This window comes from Erithacus rubecula (genome assembly GCF_903797595.1).
Source record: "Erithacus rubecula genome assembly, contig: scaffold_112_arrow_ctg1, whole genome shotgun sequence".
In the NCBI taxonomy this organism is placed as follows: Eukaryota; Metazoa; Chordata; class Aves; order Passeriformes; family Muscicapidae; genus Erithacus; species Erithacus rubecula.
The window spans coordinates 190,620-211,365 of NW_027636279.1; the positions used below are offsets into that span (position 1 = coordinate 190,620).

At 47.9% G+C, this 20,746-nt stretch overlaps 1 long non-coding RNA gene and 2 pseudogenes across 3 annotated transcripts in view; 2 read left to right on the forward strand and 1 right to left on the reverse strand.

Annotated features, from left to right (window-relative positions):
• Positions 1-20,746, reverse strand: part of LOC306815274 (olfactory receptor 14I1-like) — a 269,530-nt pseudogene that overhangs the window by 82,090 nt on the left and 166,694 nt on the right. The gene's annotated exons all lie outside the window — the stretch shown is intronic.
• LOC306815276 overlaps positions 1-20,746 on the forward strand; it is a 31,953-nt gene that overhangs the window by 10,113 nt on the left and 1,094 nt on the right. The gene's annotated exons all lie outside the window — the stretch shown is intronic.
• On the forward strand, positions 2,756-4,626 carry LOC306815271 (olfactory receptor 14I1-like; annotated as a pseudogene). Its single transcript has 2 exons — positions 2,756-2,869; positions 3,669-4,626. The product of its transcript is annotated as an olfactory receptor 14I1-like (transcript).

Sequence of the window (20,746 nt, forward strand, 5' to 3'; positions counted from 1 at the left end):
TACTTCCATGGACAGAGGTTGTTGTCTCTTCCCCCTTCCATAGGCAGGCCAGTGTTCAGCCACCTCCAGGACAGCAGGGCCCCACCCCACATCACTGTGACCTGGGAAGACAAAAACCATGACTCCAAATGTATGCTTCTCCTCTTTCTTCCCAGGCATTTGGCCCTGCCAGTGAGGTATTCTGCTGGGTGCCACAGGAAAAAGGGACCACTGTGACCCTGTGGGTTACCTGGAAACGAACATCCATTGTGACACTACAGAACCTCATGGAACCAAGGAAATCCCTGTGACACTATAGGGTTTAATGGAACCAAGAGTTCATTGTGACACAGCAGGGCTGTGTGAAGCCAAGGAACCATTTTGACACTGTGAATCCAAGAAGACTCTTGTGACATTGGGGAAAACTCATGGAACCAAAGGTCCACTGTGACATTGTGGGGCTTCATGAAACCTATGGGTCACTGTGACACTGAATGGCATTGTGGAACCAAGGAGACCATGGTGACACTGTGGGGCTACATGGAACCAAGGATTCCATTATGACACTCAAGAATCTCATGGAACCAAGGGTTTGTTGTGACACTAAGACCATTGTTGAGAGTACAGAATCTCAAGGAACCAAAAGTCAATGTGACAGATCAAGGTCTCATGGAAGCAAAAATATCATTGTGACACTGTGGGGCCCCATGGACACAAATCTCCATTGTGACAGCACAGAACCTCATGGAACCAAAAAGAGCATTGTGACACTGTGCAACCCCATGGAAGCAAATATCCATTGTGACACTACAGAGCCTCACAGAACCAAGAGTCCATGGTGATAAAAAAAGGCCTTGTGGAATCAAGGAGCCCAAAGGTCTAAAAAATTCCTTTCATGGTTCTGCCTTGGGAAAGGGGAACCTCCTCCAGCTTCGGCTGCCACACTAATTGAAAGTGTCTCTTTTGAATGAGGAAATTCAAGAGTTTTAGATTGCTTAAAAAAGAGAGGAAAACAAAAGGGGGAAAACTTCTTTTTGGCTGTGTGCAGCATGTTCTCCAAACAAAGCAGGCCCCAGGTGAGTGTGGACAATCAGGAGGAGGTTGGGGAATGTGCAGGAAGGTTGTCCAAACTGGGTCAGATCTCAAGGCACAGCTTCTCTGATCTGACCAGACCTCCTGAGGAGAGACCCTGGATGAACACCAATCACAGAATGCTGCAATCACCTCTGCTCTAAAGTGAACAGAAATAAAAGACATCCATTAAAATAGGAATGTGCATTTCTTAGAAGCCCTTTGACATATTTCTCCTTAACTCTATTAGGAAAACTTCCTCATGAACTGCACCAGACCAGAGGGAATTCAAGGCAGAGCCATGGTTTGTCAGGACTTGCTTGATCCCAATGAGCCCCATGGAGCATTTGGTGCTGAGCCCTTGAACCACAGGGCCTGAGAGGAGCTTGCACAAACCTTTCCAGGAGTCAAAGTCAGAAGAAAAACTCAAGGGTTCTCATAGCATTAATGGGACCCACTGATGTCCATCCCCAACACAGGCTCCTCATGAACTCCTTGAAGGAGAGAATTGGAGTCCAGGATTGCCCAAAAACCTCTCAGAGAGTCAGAGAGGAAAGGAATATCCTAGGTACCTTTAAAACCTTGAGTATCTCAAAGTATTAATGAGCCCCAGTGTGCATCAATAAAAAGCTCTCAAGGGACTCCTTAAAGCAGATAATTGTGGCCATGACTGCATAAACTACTTAAAGAGTTGGTGTCAAATGGGAAACTCCAAGTACCTAAAAAAAATGGAGTACCTTGAAACATTACTGAGCCCCACTGAATATCATTACTGACAAAGGCTCTCAAGGGGCTGATTAAGCAGATAATTGGAGACCATGATTGCACGAAGTGCTCAGAGACTCAGTGTCAAAAAGTAGAACTTAAATTAACCCTGAGTGCCTTGAAGCAGTAATGAGCCCCATTGAGTTTTGTTACTGACAAAAGCTCTCAAGGGACTAATTAAAGCAGAAAATTGGAGGCCATGATTGCACAAAGCTCTCAGAGACTCCAAGGCAAAAGCAAAACCCAAAGTCCTTTGAAAAACCTGCAGTCCCTGGGAGCATGAAGGAGCCCCCAGGGCCATTCCTGACCAAGGCTCCCCAGGGACTGGTCCCAGCACATCCCTGAGGCCACTGGGATATGGGGGGGGATGCTGAGGGAGGCACAAGGGGTGACAGTGCCCAGCCTTGCTGGGGCTGTGCCAGGAGGCCCCAGTGGCTCAGGACAAGGTGTCTCCTCAGAGCCCTTGGTGGCACAGACCCTGCTGTGCCCCAGGGCACCACGACTTGGCTTCTCTTTTTCCCCACCTGTCAGCTCTGCCTACAATTTCTTCCTCTGACTGGAACATGGGGACACTTCCACACTTCTGTTCCGCAGTGGGTCCCATTAAAACTTCAAGCAACTTTGGAGTTTTAATCTGACTTGGAATTCTTGAGAGTTTTCTACACCTCCCTCTCAGGGACTGATGTTCAGGGTCTCAGCACAACCCCCCAAGGGGGTCATTAAAGTCCCTGTGCTGTGTTTGTGCTGCTGAGCTGGGCTGGGCTCCTGGTGCAGAGGGTCACCTGAGCAAACAAGAAGAGCTTCAAAACCACATTTCTCTTGCTGAGCAGCTTTTCTCAGAGCCCAGCAGGGCTGGGGCACTGCCTGCAGCCACCCCGGGCACAGCACAGAGACAGAGATCTTCAATCAGCTGTTTCTGGGAAGATGCTCACAAGTGGCTGGGGCAGAATCACTCCCAGCCCTTGACACAGGAAGCCTCTGGCTGCAGGACAAGGCAGCTGCAGCTCCTGGAGTGATCTCCTAAAGCTGGAACATCCCAATGCCTACAGATTCTGTGAGTACATTCTCTGATTCTCTCTTGTCTAGAGCAGCCAGGGGTGCCCAGGGCTGTCCTGCAGAACAGGGTCCTGCAGCCCAGGGTGCTGTGCTGGGGCAGGGACTCTGCTGCCTGCCAGGGACAGCTCTCAGCCAGCCCTGGGAGCTGCTGACAGCACTGGGGAACAAGGTCTGGGTGGAAGGAAAGAGCTCGTATGGCCTGGAAGTGTTCTCCTTGTGTGGTTAGGATGCTGCATTGTTCAAGACTTCTCCCAGCATGATATTTACTGCAGAACATTTTTAACTTAGACTATACAGGGAGCACAGCAAATCAGGGGCTGCATAAAAGGGAAAATCCTGCTATTTAATCTACTGCTCTCAGTTGCCTGGATGGAAATTGCACACTGATATTCATCTCTCGGTTCAGAATGAGAAAAATTATAAAAAATTCTCTCAAATCTCAATAAAGTAGTCAGTGACAGATATCATCACAAGGTCCCTTATAGGGAGCATCACTGTGTCTTTTCCAGCCAGCTCAAGGCTGCTGTGATGTTGCCAACAGAGCCTGCAAGGACAGAGCTGGCCGTAGGCAGCGCCCTGTGCTGGGAGGGGTCTACAGAGCATAGCTGAGCCCCCAGGGCTGGGCTGGGCTCTGGTAGAAGTTGGAGGGCTCCTTCCCCACAGGGAAGCAGCTGCTGGCAGGGACAGCTCCAGGCAGCAGAGCCCTGGTCAGGCAGTGGGGAGAAAGGGGCCCCCAAGCTGGGCTGGGATACTTAGTCTCTCCAAACCAAACTATTTCATGATTACTTTTCTTACAGACCATTATGGCAAGACACAGCAAATGTCCAACAGCAGCTCCATCAGCCACTTCCTCCTGCTGCCATTGGCAGACACGCGGCAGCTGCAGCTCCTGCACTTCTGCCTCTTCCTGGGCATCTCCCTGGCTGCCCTCCTGGCCAACGGCCTCATCATCAGCGCCATAGCCTGCAGCCACCACCTGCACACCCCCATGTTCTTCTTCCTGCTCAACCTGGCCCTCACTGACCTGGGCTGCATCTGCACCACTGTGCCCAAAGCCATGCACAATTCCCTCTGGGACACCAGGAACATCTCCTATGAAGGATGTGCTGTCACAAGTCTTTTCCTTTCTTTTTCTTTATGTCAACAGAGTATTTTCTTCTGACCATCATGTGCTATGACCGCTACGTGTCCATCTGCAAACCCCTGCACTACGGGACCCTCCTGGGCAGCAGAGCTTGTGCCCACATGGCAGCAGCTGCCTGGGCCAGTGCTTTTCTCTACTCACTGCTGCACACAGCCAATACATTTTCCCTGCCCCTGTGCCATGGCAATGCCCTGGGCCAATTCTTCTGTGAAATCCCACACATCCTCAAACTCTCCTGCTCCAAATCCTATCTCAGGGAATTTAGGCTCCTTGCTGTTAGTGTCTGCTTAGCCTTTGGCTGTTTTGTGTTCATTGTTTTCTCCTATGTGCAGATCTTCAGGGCTGTGCTGAGAATCCCCTCTGAGCAGGGACGGCACAAAGCCTTTTCCACCTGCCTCCCTCACCTGTCTGTGGTCTCCCTTTTTGTCATCACTGGTATATTTGCCAACCTGAAGCCCCCCTTCATCTCCTCCCGATCCCTGGATCTGTCCCTGTCAGTTCTGTACTCAGTGGTGCCTCCAGCCCTGAACCCCCTCATCTATAGCCTGAGGAACCAGGAGCTCAAAGCTGCAGTGTGGACACTGATGACTGGCTGCTTTCAGGAACTTTAAACTACAGGCCAATTTCTGAAAATCACTTGTAATAAAAGTAATTACTCTGACTCTTCTTGCTGGTTTCGTATTGGTGGTTCTTTTACATTGTTTTACCCTTTTTTTTAATACTGTCCACAAAGAAATGTCATTGTTTGTGCCATTTCTAATTTTGTTTCTCTTCTCCTTCTCTGTGGCCACAAAAAGTGCCAATGTGGGTCTGCACTCTCAGGGGCCATAAATGAACTAAAGGATCTCCCAGCAAAGTTTTCACTGCAGATCCCCATTTTGTTCCCTCCTCTGGAGCTGCAGCAGCAATATCTGTGTGCAGAGCTGAGGGCAGATCAGTGCTGGCACAGCAGCTGTGCCCAGCAGCAGCAGCACTTGGTGCTGCAAGTGCTGCTCCCGTGCCACTGCCCTGCTGCCCTCCTGCCCCTCGTGTTGCTGCAGGTCCTGAGTGCTCTCAGGGCCAGGCACAGCCCTGGGGGTGGCAGTGCCGGGGCTGCAGCAGGGACAGGCCATGGGCACTGCTGGGGCAGCGCTGACGCCTCAGGGTAGGGCCTGGGGGCTCCAGGCTCCTGCAGCCCTGGCCTCTTCCCCAGCTCACACAGGTGCTGCATCCTTGCAGGCACAGACATGGCAGCACTGGCTCAGGAGCCCCTGTTTGCACTGCACAGAGCAGGCGTCAGCACCCCCATGGTGCTGCTTTGGGGAGATGGAGCTGAGTGAGCACAAATGCCATCAGCCCCTGGGTGGGGGGCCAGCAAGGGCTGGGGAATGGGAGGGAAACCACTTAGGTTTGTTGTGGCCTCTGCAGTCAGCCAGAAAGTTTGTTCCCATGAGCTGTGAGTTTCCAGTCCCAGTGCAGACGTTGTTGCTCAGATCCAGGGCTGCCTAGCAGCCACACTCACACAGCTCTGAGCATTTCCTTTACTTCAGCTTTGTTTTCTTTACTCTTTTTAGTTCCAGATTTCTTCCTATTGCCCATTATTCTAACCTCCCCTCTATACAGCCCATCCCTGTTTGTCCTTTCCTCTCTGGAGCCCGTTTTCAGTTCTTGAGCTGGCATCATGGGAACATCCCATGGGAAGCAGGATCATCCTACAAATGCTTCAGGAATTGTCTGCAGGCTCCTGCAGTGCCTCCTGGTGCTCCCTTGCCAGAGGCACCACAGGCCAGGGGGGCACATCTGGGCTGCTGTGTCTGGGTGTGGGGCTCCCTTTTGTGGGCAGTGAGGAGGGGCTGGAGAGGCTCTACAAGACTGACAGGATGGGCTTTGGGGCTGTGTGGAGAAGCTGAGCGACCTGGGCTGCTGGAGTTTCTGAAGAGGAGGCCCAGGGCTCATCCTGCAATTTCTCCAGGGGTGGTTTCAGAGAATCACAGAATCAGCCAGGCTGGAAAAGATCTTGGAGATCATCAACTCCAACCTGTGCCCTGACACCACCTTGTCTCCCTGAGCTTACTCTTCTCCAGGATAAACATCCCCAGCTCCCTCAGCCACTCCTCACAGGACTCGTGTTCCAGACCCCACACGAGCCTTGTTGCCTTTCTCTGGACATGCTCGAGCCCCTCCATGTCCTTCCTAAATTGGGGGCTCAGAACTGGAAACAGCACTCAAGGTGCTGCCCAACCAGTGCCGATCATGGGGGAAGAATCACTGCCCTGCTCCTGCTGGCCACACCGTTCCTGATCCAGGCCAGGTGCCATTGGCTTTCTTGCCCCCCTGGGCACACTGCTGGCTCATGTCCAGCCTGCTGTCCATCAGTGCCTTCAGGTCCCTTTCTGCCTGGCTGCTGTCCAGCCACTCTGTCCCCAGCCTGAAGTGCTGCACGGGTTGCTGTTCCCAAAGTGCAGGACCTGGGTACCAAGGTCAGGCTGACAGGCCTGGATTTCCCCAAATTCTCCTTTGAGCCCTTCTTGGGGATGGATTCACATTTGCACCTCCAGTCTTTTGGAACCTCCCTGGTGAGGCAGGACTGGTGAGAAATGATGGAGAGCACCTCCCCACAGTTCCCTCATCTCCCTAGTATAAATCTCAGGTGCCCCATAGATACCTGTGGGCATCTGAGTGGTTCTTAGTTCAGCAGCTGCTTCCTTTTGAATACAGGGGTCTGTTCTGCTCCCTGTCCCCATCTACCAGCTCAGAAGAACATTTGTCCTGAGGACAACATGTTTTATTTTTGAAAATATGATAAGGAATAAGCAATAAGGAATGTAGGTTGTCCTTACCCCTCCTATTGTCATTAATGTTTTGATAAAATAGTTTTTGTTATTCTTCACACTGGTGGCCAGTTTAAGTCCTAATGGAGCTTTCACCTCTCTAATTTTCTTTCTGCATGACCGAGCAAGAGCCTTAAACACTTCCTGAGTTTCCTGCCCCTCTGTCCAAAGATGATGAAACCTCTTTTTGTGTTCTTGGAAAAAGCTCCATGCACAGCCAGGCCAGTCATTTCCCTCACTAGCTCACTTTTGGAACACAGGGACAGGCTGCTCCTTCTCCTTCAAAATTTCTTTCTTGCAGTGTGTCCATCATTAATGGACCACTTTTGTTTTTCAGGATGGTACCCCTTAAAAAATTCAACAGCTGATTTCGCACTCTCTTCACAAATCTACATCCTCAATAAGCCAAAGTCTTCTCTCCATTATTGCAGGGTAGAACTTTTGTTGATGCCTCTACTTCTTTCACAGAATAATGAAAACTCGAATATTTCATGGTTACTGTACCCCAGGTGTACGACCACCACGTCCCACCAGTCCATCTCTGTTTGTGAACAGCAGGAGACAGAGCTTTCCTTGGGAGTGTTCTTCTGTCCTGGGGGTCTCTCTAGTGGTACCTGGTGGTTGGGGACCCACAATGTTCTAGTTGGCCTGGCTGAGCTGGCAGGACATTGAGGCTGGTGAATTCCAGTTCCCCTTCTTACACACAGGCATTGTGTGGTTTCCATAGGCCAGTGGTTTTGGAGAACAAACATTGTGTTAGCTCACCTGGGATGGGTAATTTATAATCTGGTAACATGAGGTCACAGAGTGGGCTATGACATCACAGAGTGGGCTATGTGAGGTCATCAAGCAGCTGTGACATCATAGGCTGTCTCTACATCATCACCTGGGCTGTGTGAGGTCACTAGGTTGGTCACTCTGCCCCAGCTCCCCCTCACAGTTTCCCCAGACAAGTCCAAATCTGTTCATGCCCAGCAGGGTCCCCTGTCCCTCTGTATCCCCCTTCTCCACGTGGATCCACAGGCTCTCTCAAGGATGTTCCACAAATCAACCCCAGAGCCTGACACAGGGACAAGGAGCCAGGGCTGTGTGACCAGGACATCAAGGATGTGGATTATCCAGGTCACTGGGGCCTGGTTTGGCTTCCCCAGGGCAGCAAAGATGTCTGGCAGCTGGAGCAGGCTGAGGCAAGGGCCTCCAAGGTGGGGCTGGAGCCCTTTGGCTGTGAGGAGAGGCTGAGGGAGCTGGGCTTGTCCAGCCTGGAGCAGGGAAGGCTGAGGGGCTCCTCATGCCAGCCTGGCAGTGCCAGCCAGGAGCTGATGGAGAACACAGAGCCATCCAGACAGATTTCTACCCAGGGAACAGATTCTGCAGAAGCTGCTGGATCAAGTTCCTGTGAGCCCAGAATATTGGCATTAGTGCAGCTGTAGCTGTGCACAAGAGAGCTCTGCAGCCACTTTCTCTCTTTTCCTTCCTCTGAGCATGGAGGGAGCTCATGACTTCAGCATGTGACTCGTGAGTGCAAAGAGCAACTCTGGGCAGAATTGGGTCAGGGAGGGTTTGGGGCATCCTGGGATCTGTGCTGGGCACAGAATGTGTTTTCTATTGGTCTGAGACTTTGCTGTGAAAGGGGATGCAGTATCCAGTAGAGGAATGAGTTCTGTTTTTTATGGAGCTGTGCCTTCTCTTGTCTGTTTACTTAAAATAAATTTACATCCCTCTGTGTATCAGGCAGCTCTATTAACAAGGAAAGCAGATGGGAGTTGGTGCCAAGGAGCTGAAAGCTGCAGGCACAGCCTGGAGTGGAGGAAGTTCAGATTTGCACAAGACTGCTCTGAGTGCCAGGGTTTGGATGGGGGAAATGGTGGAGTGGGAGTAAGGACAAAGTGTGATTGATTGTCAGGCATAAAGGGTCTTAATTATCAATATCAACTGAGATTGCTGACACTAATCTGTAACAGGAGAAGAATAAACAGGAAAATAAGATCTTCTCACTTTTTGTTTTTAAATGAAATATGTTTTGAATGGAATGAAAGCTGAGACAAGTCCTTCCTAAAGCAGAGACTGGCAGTCGCTCTGTTTCAGGCAACCTGCACCCCAAATCACTCTTGCTCACAATTTCCTAAAAATGCCTGACTAGGTGTACTATAAATTGAATTATTTATTGAATAGGCTCAAGATTAGCAGATAAGAGACTTTAAATGCACTACTTACTGCACAGGATAAACAAAAGAAGTGCAGGTAGATACCAACACAGTGCACAATAAAGTTACTGATACTACAGCACGTGAGGAAATAGCAGAGATCAGGAGTCAATGTAACTTACCACCAAATTGATTATCTCCCTTCAGTCTCCTGACAAATCAAGCTGGTCATGGTCAGCTGGGAATTCCACCTGCCTGGCACCAGAGAGAACTCAGGACAGGACAGATGTCCAGTCTGGGGTTATCTCAGCAATTGCTGAGAGGGGGAGGTTGCCCTGCGCTATGGCCCAGCTGATGGACAGAGCAGATGAGTTCTGCTGGGCCATGGGGGAAGTCCTGCTGCAGGAACCTCATGGAACCAAAGGTTGGTTGTGACATTGTGATGCCTCATGGAACCAAGGAGACCATGGTGACACCAATGAACCTCATGGAACCAAGGGTGCATTGTGACAATTTGTAACTACAGAAACCATTGCTGAGTACAGAACCTCATGGAACCAAATCTCCACTGTGAGAGTCCAGAACCTCATGGAACCAAGGGGCCTTTGTGACACTGCAAGGCCTCAGGGAACCAAGGAATCCAAAGGTCTCAAACACTCCATGCAGAGTTCTGCCTTGGGGAATGGGGAACTTCCTTGGTGGCACCTTGGGCTGGCACATAGCTGTGGAGTGTGTCTGTTTTCAGTGGGGAAAATTGGGAGTTTTAAATTCCTTCAAACAAGAAAAAAAAAGGAAAAACCTCTGTCTGCCTGAGTGCAGACAGTTCTCAAGCAAAGCAGGTCCCAGGTGAGTGAGGACAGATGGAATAGGGTTGGAACAAGGTTGTCCACATTGGGTCAGACCTCACAGCACAGAATCTCTGAGCAGGCCAGACCTCCCGAGCAGAGACCCCACATCAATATCATTCACAGAATGCTCTATATCACCTCTGCTCTAATGAGAACAGTAATAAAATACACCTTGAATAAAGGAATGTGCATTTCCTAGAAGGTCTTTGAAATATTTCTTCATAAGCAGATTTGAAAACCTTCCTTATGAACGGCACCAGACCAGAGGGAAATCAAGGCAGAGCCATGATTTGTCAGGACTTGCTTGATCCAAATGAGCCCCGTGGTGCATTTGGGGCTGAGCGCTTGAACCTCAGGTCCTAAGAGGAGATTGCACAAACCTTTCCAGGAGTCCAAGGCAGAAGAAAAATCCAAAGTGTCTGAAAGCATTAATAGATTCCACTGAGATCCATCCCCACCACAGGCTCCTCATGGACTCCTTGGAGGAGACAATGGAGGCCATGATTGCCCAAATACCTCTCAGAGACTCAGAGAAGAAAGGAAAAAGGAAAGTACCTTAAAAAAAGCTGAATTACCTTGAAGCAGTAATGACCCCACTGAATGTTGTTACTGGGAAAAGTTGTCAAAAGACTAATTAAAGCAGGTAATTGGAGGCCATGATTGCACAAAGCTCTCAGAGACTCCAAGGCAAAAGCAAAACCCAAAGTACTTGGAAAAACCTGCAGTCCCTGGAAGCATGAGGAATGCCCCAGGGCCATTTCTGACCAAAGCTCCCCAGGGACTGGTCCCAGCAGATCCCTGAGACCACTAGGATGTGGGGGGATGCTGAGGGCAGGAAAAGGGGTGACAGTGCCCAGCCTTGCTGGGGCTGTGCCAGGAGGCCCCAGTGGCTCAGGACAAGGTGTCTCCTCCCAGCCCTTTGTGGCACAGACCCTGCTGTGCCCCAGGGCACCTAGACTTGTCTTCTCTTTGCCCCCACATGTCATCCCTGCCTCCAATTTCCTGCTCTAACTGGAATCTGGGGAGTCTTTTTCAGTTGTGTACCTCAGTGGAACCCATGAACAGTATCAGAAACTTCGGAGTTCCATTATGACTGAATTCTTGAGAGATTTCTTGAAAAACCATGGTTCTGCCTTGATTTCCCTCTGGTTTCCTATTCCAGTTATGGCGAAATATTTCAAAGAGCTTCTGAGAAATTTTTCCTGAGAATCATTGGTATTTTAAGGGTTTATTTTATTGCTGTTCTCTTTAGAGCCAAGGTGGCTGCAGTCTTCTGTGGTTGCTATTGATCCACAGTTTCTCATCAGGACGTCTGGCCTGCTCAGAGAAGCTGTGTCTTGAGGTCTGACCCAATGTGGACAACCTTGCTCCACATTCCCAACTCCATCCCCACTCACCTGCGACCTGCTTTACTTAGAGAATGGGCTGCACTCAGAAAAAGAGGGTTTTATAATTTTTTCTTTTTTAGGCAACCTAAATGTCCTTATTTTATCCCACTGCAAACAGTTACCCTCCTCAGGTGTGTTTCAGCCCAAGGTGCCACCAAGGAGGTTCTACACGGGGGGTTCTTGTTGTTGGGGGCAGTGCCTGGAGCAGGTGCCATCTTTCCTTTCTGCCTCTAACTCCCATCATGCCCCACAGCCTGATAAAACTTATTTGGAGCTGGGACTACAACACCCGTCATGCCCCGTGCTCCACAGAACCCCGGTATCCTTCCCATATGTCCCATAAGTGCCCCCAGACCCTCCAGGATCCCTAAGTTCCCCCTCAGCACCCATTTTGGACCCCCCCCAGAAAATGTCCCCAGATCCTCTGAATGTTCCCAAGGCCACAGATGCCTGTTACTTCTGGGAATTCATCTCCTGCCATCCCCCGTGAGCTGAGAGCACCTCATAACACAGTCCTGTGCCTTAAACTCCTGCCAAGCCCGACTCTATAAAGATCTCAGTTAGAGCTCCCCAAGCTCCCCACAAATGCTCCTGAACCGTATGCGCTCCACTCTGAGAACTTGAAGTTGCCGTTCAGAGGCAAAAGTGTCCCCCAAGTGCCCTCCCAGACCTTGTAAATGCTCTGTTAGAATCACTTCCGGGACTACAGCTCCCATCATGCTCCATGGTTCCTGTAGAGTGCCATTCCAGCCATGACTTCATCTCCCGTCATTCTCTGCACCACACTGAGAGACATTGCAGCTGTGCCCAGAACTCCCATGATGCTCTGCGGCCCTATTAAACTGTATTATACGTGCTCCTACAACTCCCATCATCCCCTGTGCCCCAGAGAATCCCCTTACAGACCCCCAAGAGTCACTCTGAAGCCCAGACTTTCCCTCAGGATCCCCAAGTTCCTTCTTAGTACCCACTCAATGCCCTTAAGTGTCCTCCCATCCCTCAAAATTCTTTCCCCAGTCCCAAAACTGCCCCAAATTTACCCAAAAAATGTCTCTGTGGACCCCAAAGTGCCCACCCTGACCCTGTCTGGAATAATAATAAAAAAAAAATGAAAAAAGAACTACAACATTATGAATTATCTTAAAGGGGGGAGAACCAATAGAGCTTAATGAATGAGGAAAATGATGTTATTTAAAAGCAATGACCAATAATTTTTTTGGTTTCTAATAATGTAAAGGTTTTTATTATAAATAAAAATTTAGGTTATAAAAATATAGAATAATAATATTATAAATAATAAAATTATAATTATAATTATAAAGTTTAATAATTTTTTATTTTAAAGAGAAATAAATGTGTTTTTTAAATATTTTGTCAGTCCCAGATAGGATGTATCATGACATGGCTATGATAGGAGTGAGAAGCAGGTTCTTGAAACAGGGTCAGCCTACAAGGGGCTGTTTCTTCAATGTGCCCAGACCTCCTGAGGAGACATTCAGCATCAAGATCACTAGGCAAATGCTTCTATCACTTCCTGAACTGAAAAGCAGAAAAACATTCCCTTCAGCAAAGTCATGGGATGCACTTAGAAATCTTGCTCCTTAAGAAAACTCCAAGCTGACTCCAAGCAGCTGTACAAGCCCTGGAGATTTGAAGAGAATTGAAGGAAGACAAAGAGCTCCTGAGGGCTTTCTGTATTTCAATGAGCCCTATGGTGGACTTGGAGCTGAGTCCAAGGCCCTCAGGCACTGAGAGAAGGTTGAAGAAGCTGCTCAAGGAGTCAGAAGCAAAACTCCAAGTCCCTTGGAGCATCACTGGCCCCACTGAAGTCAGGGACAGCCAAATGCTCTCAAGGGAATGGTGAGAGCAGATCCTTGAGGGCAGGATTGCAGGAGCCAAAGGCTGTGAGCAGGAACTGCAATGCTGAGCAAGGCCTGGGCTGGTTGGAGGCAGAAGGGTCTGTCCCTCATGGGTGGCTTGGGGCTGTTCCTGGGGCACTGGGATGGGAGGGGCAGCAAGGACAAATGGCGTCACCCTGTGTGATACTCCAGATGCTCATGGAACCAAGGGCCAGTGTGGCACTGCAGGGCCTCATGGAAAAAGGAGGCCGTTGTGAGCCTGAGGGGCTGTAACACCCCAGAACACTGAAATCCTGGGGGTGACCAAAGGTTCCTTTTATTGAGTTTGGTGCACAGGAGAATCCCTGCCAGATATTCTAAAGAGGTCAAAATGACACAAATTTTACTGGCAAAGAACAGAAAATCAAGGAATGCTTGAAAAGGATTTAATACAACATCCAATTCAACATAAAACACTTGTCATAGCAGGAACTTCATTAACTTAACCTATTTAACCTTAGAAATCCTTAAATACTTCAGTTGTTGAGATACCCAAAACTGTTCCATATCAAGAGCATTAGGAGAGGAGAGAGAGACACAGAAAGAGACACAGAAAGACAGAAGCTCTGTAGAAAGACACACACACGGCTACCAACTCCTCAGGTTCCAGTGTGGGTGAGACACAGACCCCAGCAGAAGGCAGGGTACGGACTATGGGCTCAGCGCCTGCTCTGTGTTTTAAGCCCCTGGACCTTTGTGGGCGTCCCCCCCCCGTGGGACTTGTGATTGCTGGGGTAATCAGAGCCTGGGTCAGTACCAGCCCACTGTGTGACTGACTGACAGCTCATCCTGAGGTATCTGGGACATTGGTCTCATCCAGCATCTGACAGCGACCATGGTGACACTGCAGAACCTCATGGAACCATGGATCAGTTGTGACCATGTGGGTCCAGGGACACCATGGATACACCATGGAACCTCATGGGACCAAAGAGGCCACTGTGGCACTCTGATGCCTCATGGAATCAGGAGGACCATTGTGATACTCAGGACCTCTATGGAACCAAGGGTCAGTGATGAAGCTGTGGGGCCTGTAGAACCAAGGACCAGAGAACCATTGACACAAGAGCCATTGTGACACAGTGGGGCCACATGGAGCCCAGGGTCCATGGTGATACTGCAGGACCTTTTGGAAGCAAGGGGCCACTGTGACACTACAGAAGCAAGGAGAATATTGTGACAAGTATAATATTGCGACACTATGGGGACTCATGGAATTAAGGAGACCATTGTCACACTGTGGGGTCTCATGGAACCAAGGGAACATGGAACAGGTCTGGCTGGCTGGGCCTCCTGTTGCCACTTGACAGGTCTGGCTGACCTTGGCATGTTGAGGGCCACTGCTCATCTGCCCCTGAAGCAGATGTGGCTCTGGGCTTTCCTTCTTGTGGGGCAGAACTGTCCTCCTCCTGGTTCCCATGGCCAGAATTGGGATTCCTCTGCCAAATTTCCTTATGTGTAAAGATTATTCCCAGATGAAATCTGCCAGGACAGACAGATCTGGCTGCATTGGCCCCCCAGGGGCCACCTCTCATCTGCCTCTGAAACACTGAGACCATGTACTTTCTCATGGGAAGAAACCATCCATCTCAACCAGACACCCATGTTCAAAATATGGGATCTGCCTCCAGAATTCCCTGTTATCCAAAGACAGCTCCTGGACAAAAGCTGCCAGGACTGAAAAGTTTGGTGGCCTCGGCTACCTGATGTCTGGCTCCCATGTGTGTCTGAAAAACTGGGGCTGGGTGCTTTCTTTCCTAATGAAAACAAGTCTTCTTCCTGTCTAGGAGCCCAAGGGCAAAATTGATATTCCACCTCTGAAATGCCTTTGTCCAAGAATCGCCCCCAGATGAAAGGTGCCAGAAGAGACAGGTCAGGCTGGCTTGGCCCATGGGTGGCCACTTCTTGTCTTCTTCCAAAGCACTTGGGATTCAGACCTTGCTTTCCTATAAGAAGAAACCATCCAACTTTACAAGGTGCCCATAGCCAAAATTGGGATTTGACCTTCAAGACTCTACACATCGAAGGATTACTCCCAAGTGAAAGCTGCCAGGACAGACAAGTCTGGCTGCCCTTGGCCTCTTGGGGCTACCCTATGGCCTCTCACCTGCTTTTGAAGTACTGGGACTCGGTGCTTTCCTTCCAATGGAAAGGAACTGTCCTTCTTGTCAAGGTGTCTGTGGTCAAAATTGAGATTCCTCTTCCCAAATTCCATATATTCAGAAATTCCTCTGTAACAAAAGCTGCCAGGAAAAACAGGTCTGGGTGACTTGGCCTCCTGGGATCACCTCTGTCCTCTTCTGCCTTTGAACCACCTGGGCTCTGTGCTTCCCTTCCTAAAGAAAAGAACCGATCTTCTTATCTATTCAGAAATGGCCAAAACTGGGATTCCACCTAAAAAATTCCCTATGTCCAAGGGTTGCTTTTACACAAAAGCAGCCAGGACATGTGAGAGTCTTTGTCGGGGGATGGTCATTAAGACAATCTCAGGTGCTCTGTGTAGGCTGGTCTTGAAGTTTGCAGTTTATTGTAAAGGGCGTAGGTGTGCAGGATCCTGCTGTGAGCTGCCAGCTGCAGCTCAGAGCAGGACGGAGTGAGGGGGTAAGAGAGTAAGACCAGAGAGTGGTGGGAGAAATAAGAGAGAGAAATAAGAGAGTGATTTTCCTGTTTAGAATACAATGAATCTTCTATGTTGAATACTCTAATTTCCACTAACCAATCTAACACAAGATACAAATCCTACAGCATTTACATACAGCCTATAAGAATCATTACATTACCATAATGTGTTATACTTCAAACCCTTAAAACTACTCTTTGGACCCTAGCAGGGTCATCTCTGATCTTTGGACCTGCTCTCCAGCAGAAGGCATTATTCTATCAAGAGGGGATTACTTTTGGCTGGCCCTCCTATTGTCTTCTAGTTATTTACTAACTGAGGTTTGGTATCTTGAAGATGGCTTTCATTTCAATCTCGCTTGTGGTTTCTATATTCTCAAAATCTTTTGCTAAGCACTCATATTTATAAGGTTTTACTGATTGTTCATTCCCAACAAAGACAAACAGAGCAGGCTGGTTTTGTTCTTCTGGTGATTTTCTTAGACTATGAGCAGAATGTTTTCATTTAAAAACACCTTGGAGAGGGCAAAGAGATCTCCCAAGGTGGAATTATAAGGCTTTGGGAAGATGACCACTATATAGGGGAAAAGGAGCTCAGCTGGTGGAGACTAAGCAAGGGAGAGCCCTGGGTCAGACTGCAGTGTGATTCAGAGATATTTGACATAGTAGAGAAGAGCCAGGGAAACAAAGAATTAATGCCAAGTGCAGATGGGGAGGCCCAGACTGAACACAAGGAGAAAGGAATTTCTGTCCCAGGGCAGGGCTGTGGTGCAACACATCTCCCAGAAGGAGTGTGGAGCAGCCCAAGGCTTTGTGTGCCCAGGCAGAAGTAGGCAGGATGCAGAGCTGCCAGGAAAGAAAGGGGCCAGTGAGGTGGGGCAGCCAGGGGATGACGACAGCCTGCAGGGACAGAGGCGCAGGGCATGGACACCGTAGGACAGTCTGGGCTGCAGTAGGCACAGGGATGGGCAGCACCTGAAAGGCCCTGCCAGAGCCAATGAAACACTAATCTTAGAAAGTTAGGATTTTAGTGACCTTGCTGAAAATAATTAAAAAAATTAGAAGGGAGTAGTTATCTGAAACTTAAATAATTAATTGTCTGTCATTTCATGTTTGCTCAGCTGTGCTTACAATGGGAAAAGATGAAACTAGGGAGCAGAACCACAGAAACATAGGCAATTCAACTAGAAACCCATTCTTTGGAAAATTGGGCTATCCCTAGAAATCATTTGTATTGTCAGTGATAAAAAATGTCAAGAGTTTAGGGTGAGGAAGACTCGCCTTACTTCTTCCTTTTAAGACCCTTCCCCATGACAATGACCCCAGACTTAATTTAAGAATTCAATCACGCATGCTTAATAGCTATTCAAGTTAATTCTCATAGGAAGCTGGGGATGGGAGGGGCTGTTATTATGAATATGTATTTGTTTGATTCCTTTGCTAATAAATAGACTTTGTGATCACCTGTGATTTTGCAGTGCGTATTAGAGGATTACCTCACGCTGCTGCCCAGCTCTGAATAAACATACACTTTCTAACTTTAAATTGTTAGAGAGTCTAACATAAACATACACTTTCTAACTTTAAATTGTTAGAGAGTCTAACAGTCTCACACTTGAGTATCAGTATTAGAGCAATACTCATATTTTGATAATTCAGTTGGCGACTCTGGTGGGTTCCTGTTCTCTCTGGCCAAGGGGCCAGCGGGGTTCGGGACCCTTGTAGGGTGCCCACCTAGGATCTGCCTAGGAAGAGGGCTCCTTTTCCTCACTAGCACCCCAGGGAGCAGAACTATAACTGCCAGAGTTATGGACAAAAAGGCATGTTTAAAACTTATAGATAGGTACCTGCAAGAGAGAAAAACTGGTAAGACACTGCGAGACATTGAGCGCACAGTGAAAAAGTGTAAGTGGATTTGTTTGTAAGTTTCCGTGGAATTTGGTAGTGGTTTGTGTTCCAGGTGGGGCTGTAACAGCTCCAGGAGCTCTTGCCCGCAGTGGGGGATAGCGGGGGCCGGTCTTGGCCCCGGGAGCAGAGCTCACACGGCAGTGGGTCGGCAGAGCTCGGGCAGTGGCAATAACAGCATTGCCAGTGTTGCTGTGGTACTGGAGCAGTGGTGGCTCCAGTTTGATTTGTGGTTTAAAGGCGGTGTGGTGGTAATTTCCAGTTTGGGTCACCAAGTTTGTGGGCATCAGTTTTTGGTCACTCCATTTGTGGGCTTGGTCGCAGTTTGCATGTGCCACATGTATGTATGTGGTTAAGTGTGCAGCTTGTTTTTGTGAGCTTTGAATGCTTGAATTGTGGGTCAGTGGCACGCTGCACATGTTTTGGTTTGTGTGCTTTTGGGAGTGTGTTGGCAAAAGGTTTTGCATTTGTAAGTTGTGTGTAATTTAAGCTTTAAAATTCTTAGTATGAAAAGTGGTGTTTTGACTAAGTGTAGTGAGTTTTTAAGTGCAAAGGGGTGAGGCAGCGACATGAGACCGGAGCTGCTTTCTTCCTGCACCACAGAAAAAAAAAAAATAAAAAAAAAAAATAGTGTTTTGGCCAAAGTGTGATGTGTGTCTTTTTGAGTTATTTTAAGTGATTTGGTTCATTGATTTTTACTGTTAACTCTTTATTTTGTTGGCTGCTTTTATCCCTTCCCTTTTCCTTTGCTGGATATAAGTTTCAGGGAGGGGGATCCCAAGACAAAGGAATTTTTCTGTCCAACAAAGGTTTGTGAGTGTAACCCCTGAGTTGTGCTTCACTGTGTAGTTTGTTGTAAATTGTGGGTCAGATAAGTGTATAAGTGGAAGATCTTTGTTCCAAGTTACTACTAGGGGAAGCTCTGGAGCTAAGATAAGGTTAAAAGGTATTGAGAGAAAAAGGAATTTTCAGTATGGGGGCAAGTGAAAGCAAAGAGGTTCCTAAAGGTAGTCCTTTGGGATGTGTTTTGGCATATTGGAAGGAGCTGGTAGATCATAGGGATACAGAAACTAAAAGAGAGCTTATTAAGTTGTGCACACAGTGGTGGCCACTTTATAAACTTGAGGAGGGGGGGAAGTGGCCCCCATCAGGGACGTTGGACTATAACACTCTGGTACAGCTGATGTTTTTCCTTAGGCATGAGCAGAAGTGGTATGAAGTTCCTGATGCTGACATGTTTTCACTATTAGGAATCACCCTGAGTGGCAAAGGGCTTGTGGAATTTGACCACCCTCTGCCCTTTAGTGTTTGCTCTCGAGAAAGATAATAAAGCTAATAAGAAAAAAACTCTGGAGGTGTTGCAGCACATGCTGAATAAATCAAAGGTGTACACATCCTGACAAGGTATATTGTATGGAAACTCAGGAAGAGGAGACAGAGGAATTGCTCAGACCACCCCCTAAAAGACAAGGAAGGGGGAGAGTGGTAATTGCCATTAACTTCAGGTTTTACCCCTGCTTCATCCCCTGCTTCATCCTCACTTGAGAGAACAGTAATTAATAAGGGAGTCTCCCCTCCCACTCCCGAGCCACAGGAGCCAACCCGACTGTATCCACCCTTACCCTCCAGTGATAGTGAGGAGGAAGAACTCTCCCCACAGAGTCCTATAGCATCAAGAACCCAAGGAAAAGAGAGAGAGACCATACAAGCCCCTTTAAGGGAAACAGTCACCTCTGAAGGGGAGACTATGTTAGTCAGAGTCCCCTTTACTGCCTGGGATTTAGATTCCTGGGAAAAGATTGTTACAAATCGTTGGGTTGACCCACTAAGTGTTGCTAAAAGGATGAAATTTATGGTTAAACAACATAGGCCTGATTGGACAGACATTCAAATACTACTTGATTCCTTAACAGAATCAGAGAGGCAGATGGTTTTAAAAGTGGCTAAAGATCTGGCTGAGGATGATTGCAGAATAATACAAGATGATGTTGAGGATGTATTTCCAGTTCAGGACCCAGGTTGGAATGCTAATAGGCCAGAGGGAAGAGCACAGCTACCAAAATATCAGGAATTAATAATAAAAGGACTGGAGAGAGCAATTCCTAGAACTATAAACTGGTCAACCCTTTATGCTATTAAACAAAATTCCTCTCAAACTCCTTATGAATTTATAAACCAATTGCAAAAGGCGATGCGTCAGCACACCACCCTGGATCCTGAATCTGATGAGGGAATACAACAATTGGTAAACTTGTTTTTAGGGCAATCTACAGGTGATATCAGGAGGAAGCTCCAGAAGATGCAGGGCCCAGCAAGTCAGAATTTGGAGACTTTGTTAGATGAGGCATGGAGAGTTTTCAGCAATCGGGAGGAGGGGTGTAAACCAGGGACAAAGAAACTAGTAGCAATAATACAGGAAAATGTAAAAGGGAAACATGAGCATGGTCCCCCCAAAACAAGGACCACCACGACTGGAAAAAAACCAATATGCATTTTGCAAGACATTTGGACACTGGAAAAACCAGTGTCCAGAATTAAGAAGGAGTGATGAACAAAGAAAAGGTGACCGAAAAGGGGAGGGGGTGGTGGCTCATGTTAAGGAAGACTGAAGAGGACCAGAGGGCCCTACCCTAGAGGACCCTCTGGATATAATCAAACTACGGAACAATGAAAAAGAAGTGGAATTTTTAGTAGACACAGGAGCAACATATTTGGTGCTAAATGAGGCCCTGATACCTATAACAAATGATTATGTTGTAGTAAAGGGAGCAACTGGCCAATCTGAAAAAGCATATTTTTGCAAACCATTAAAGTATAAGCTGGGAAAACAGTGGGGGATTCATCAATTTTTGTATATGCCTAAAGATCCATCTGCACTTTTGGGCAGGGATCTGCTAGAGCAGCTGGAAGCAAAAATAATATTTAAAAATGGGGGAATTTGTTTGGAGGTAAAAGACCAACAATATTTGAAATTGTTAAGCTTAATGCTAATAACAAAAAAATTGAAATTAAAAATTAAGAAGAAAAAAATTTTAAGAAAATAAAAAATCAAGTATTCCCTGGAGTGTGGGCCTATAATATACCAAGGAGAGCAAAGAATGCTCTACCAGTACAAATTT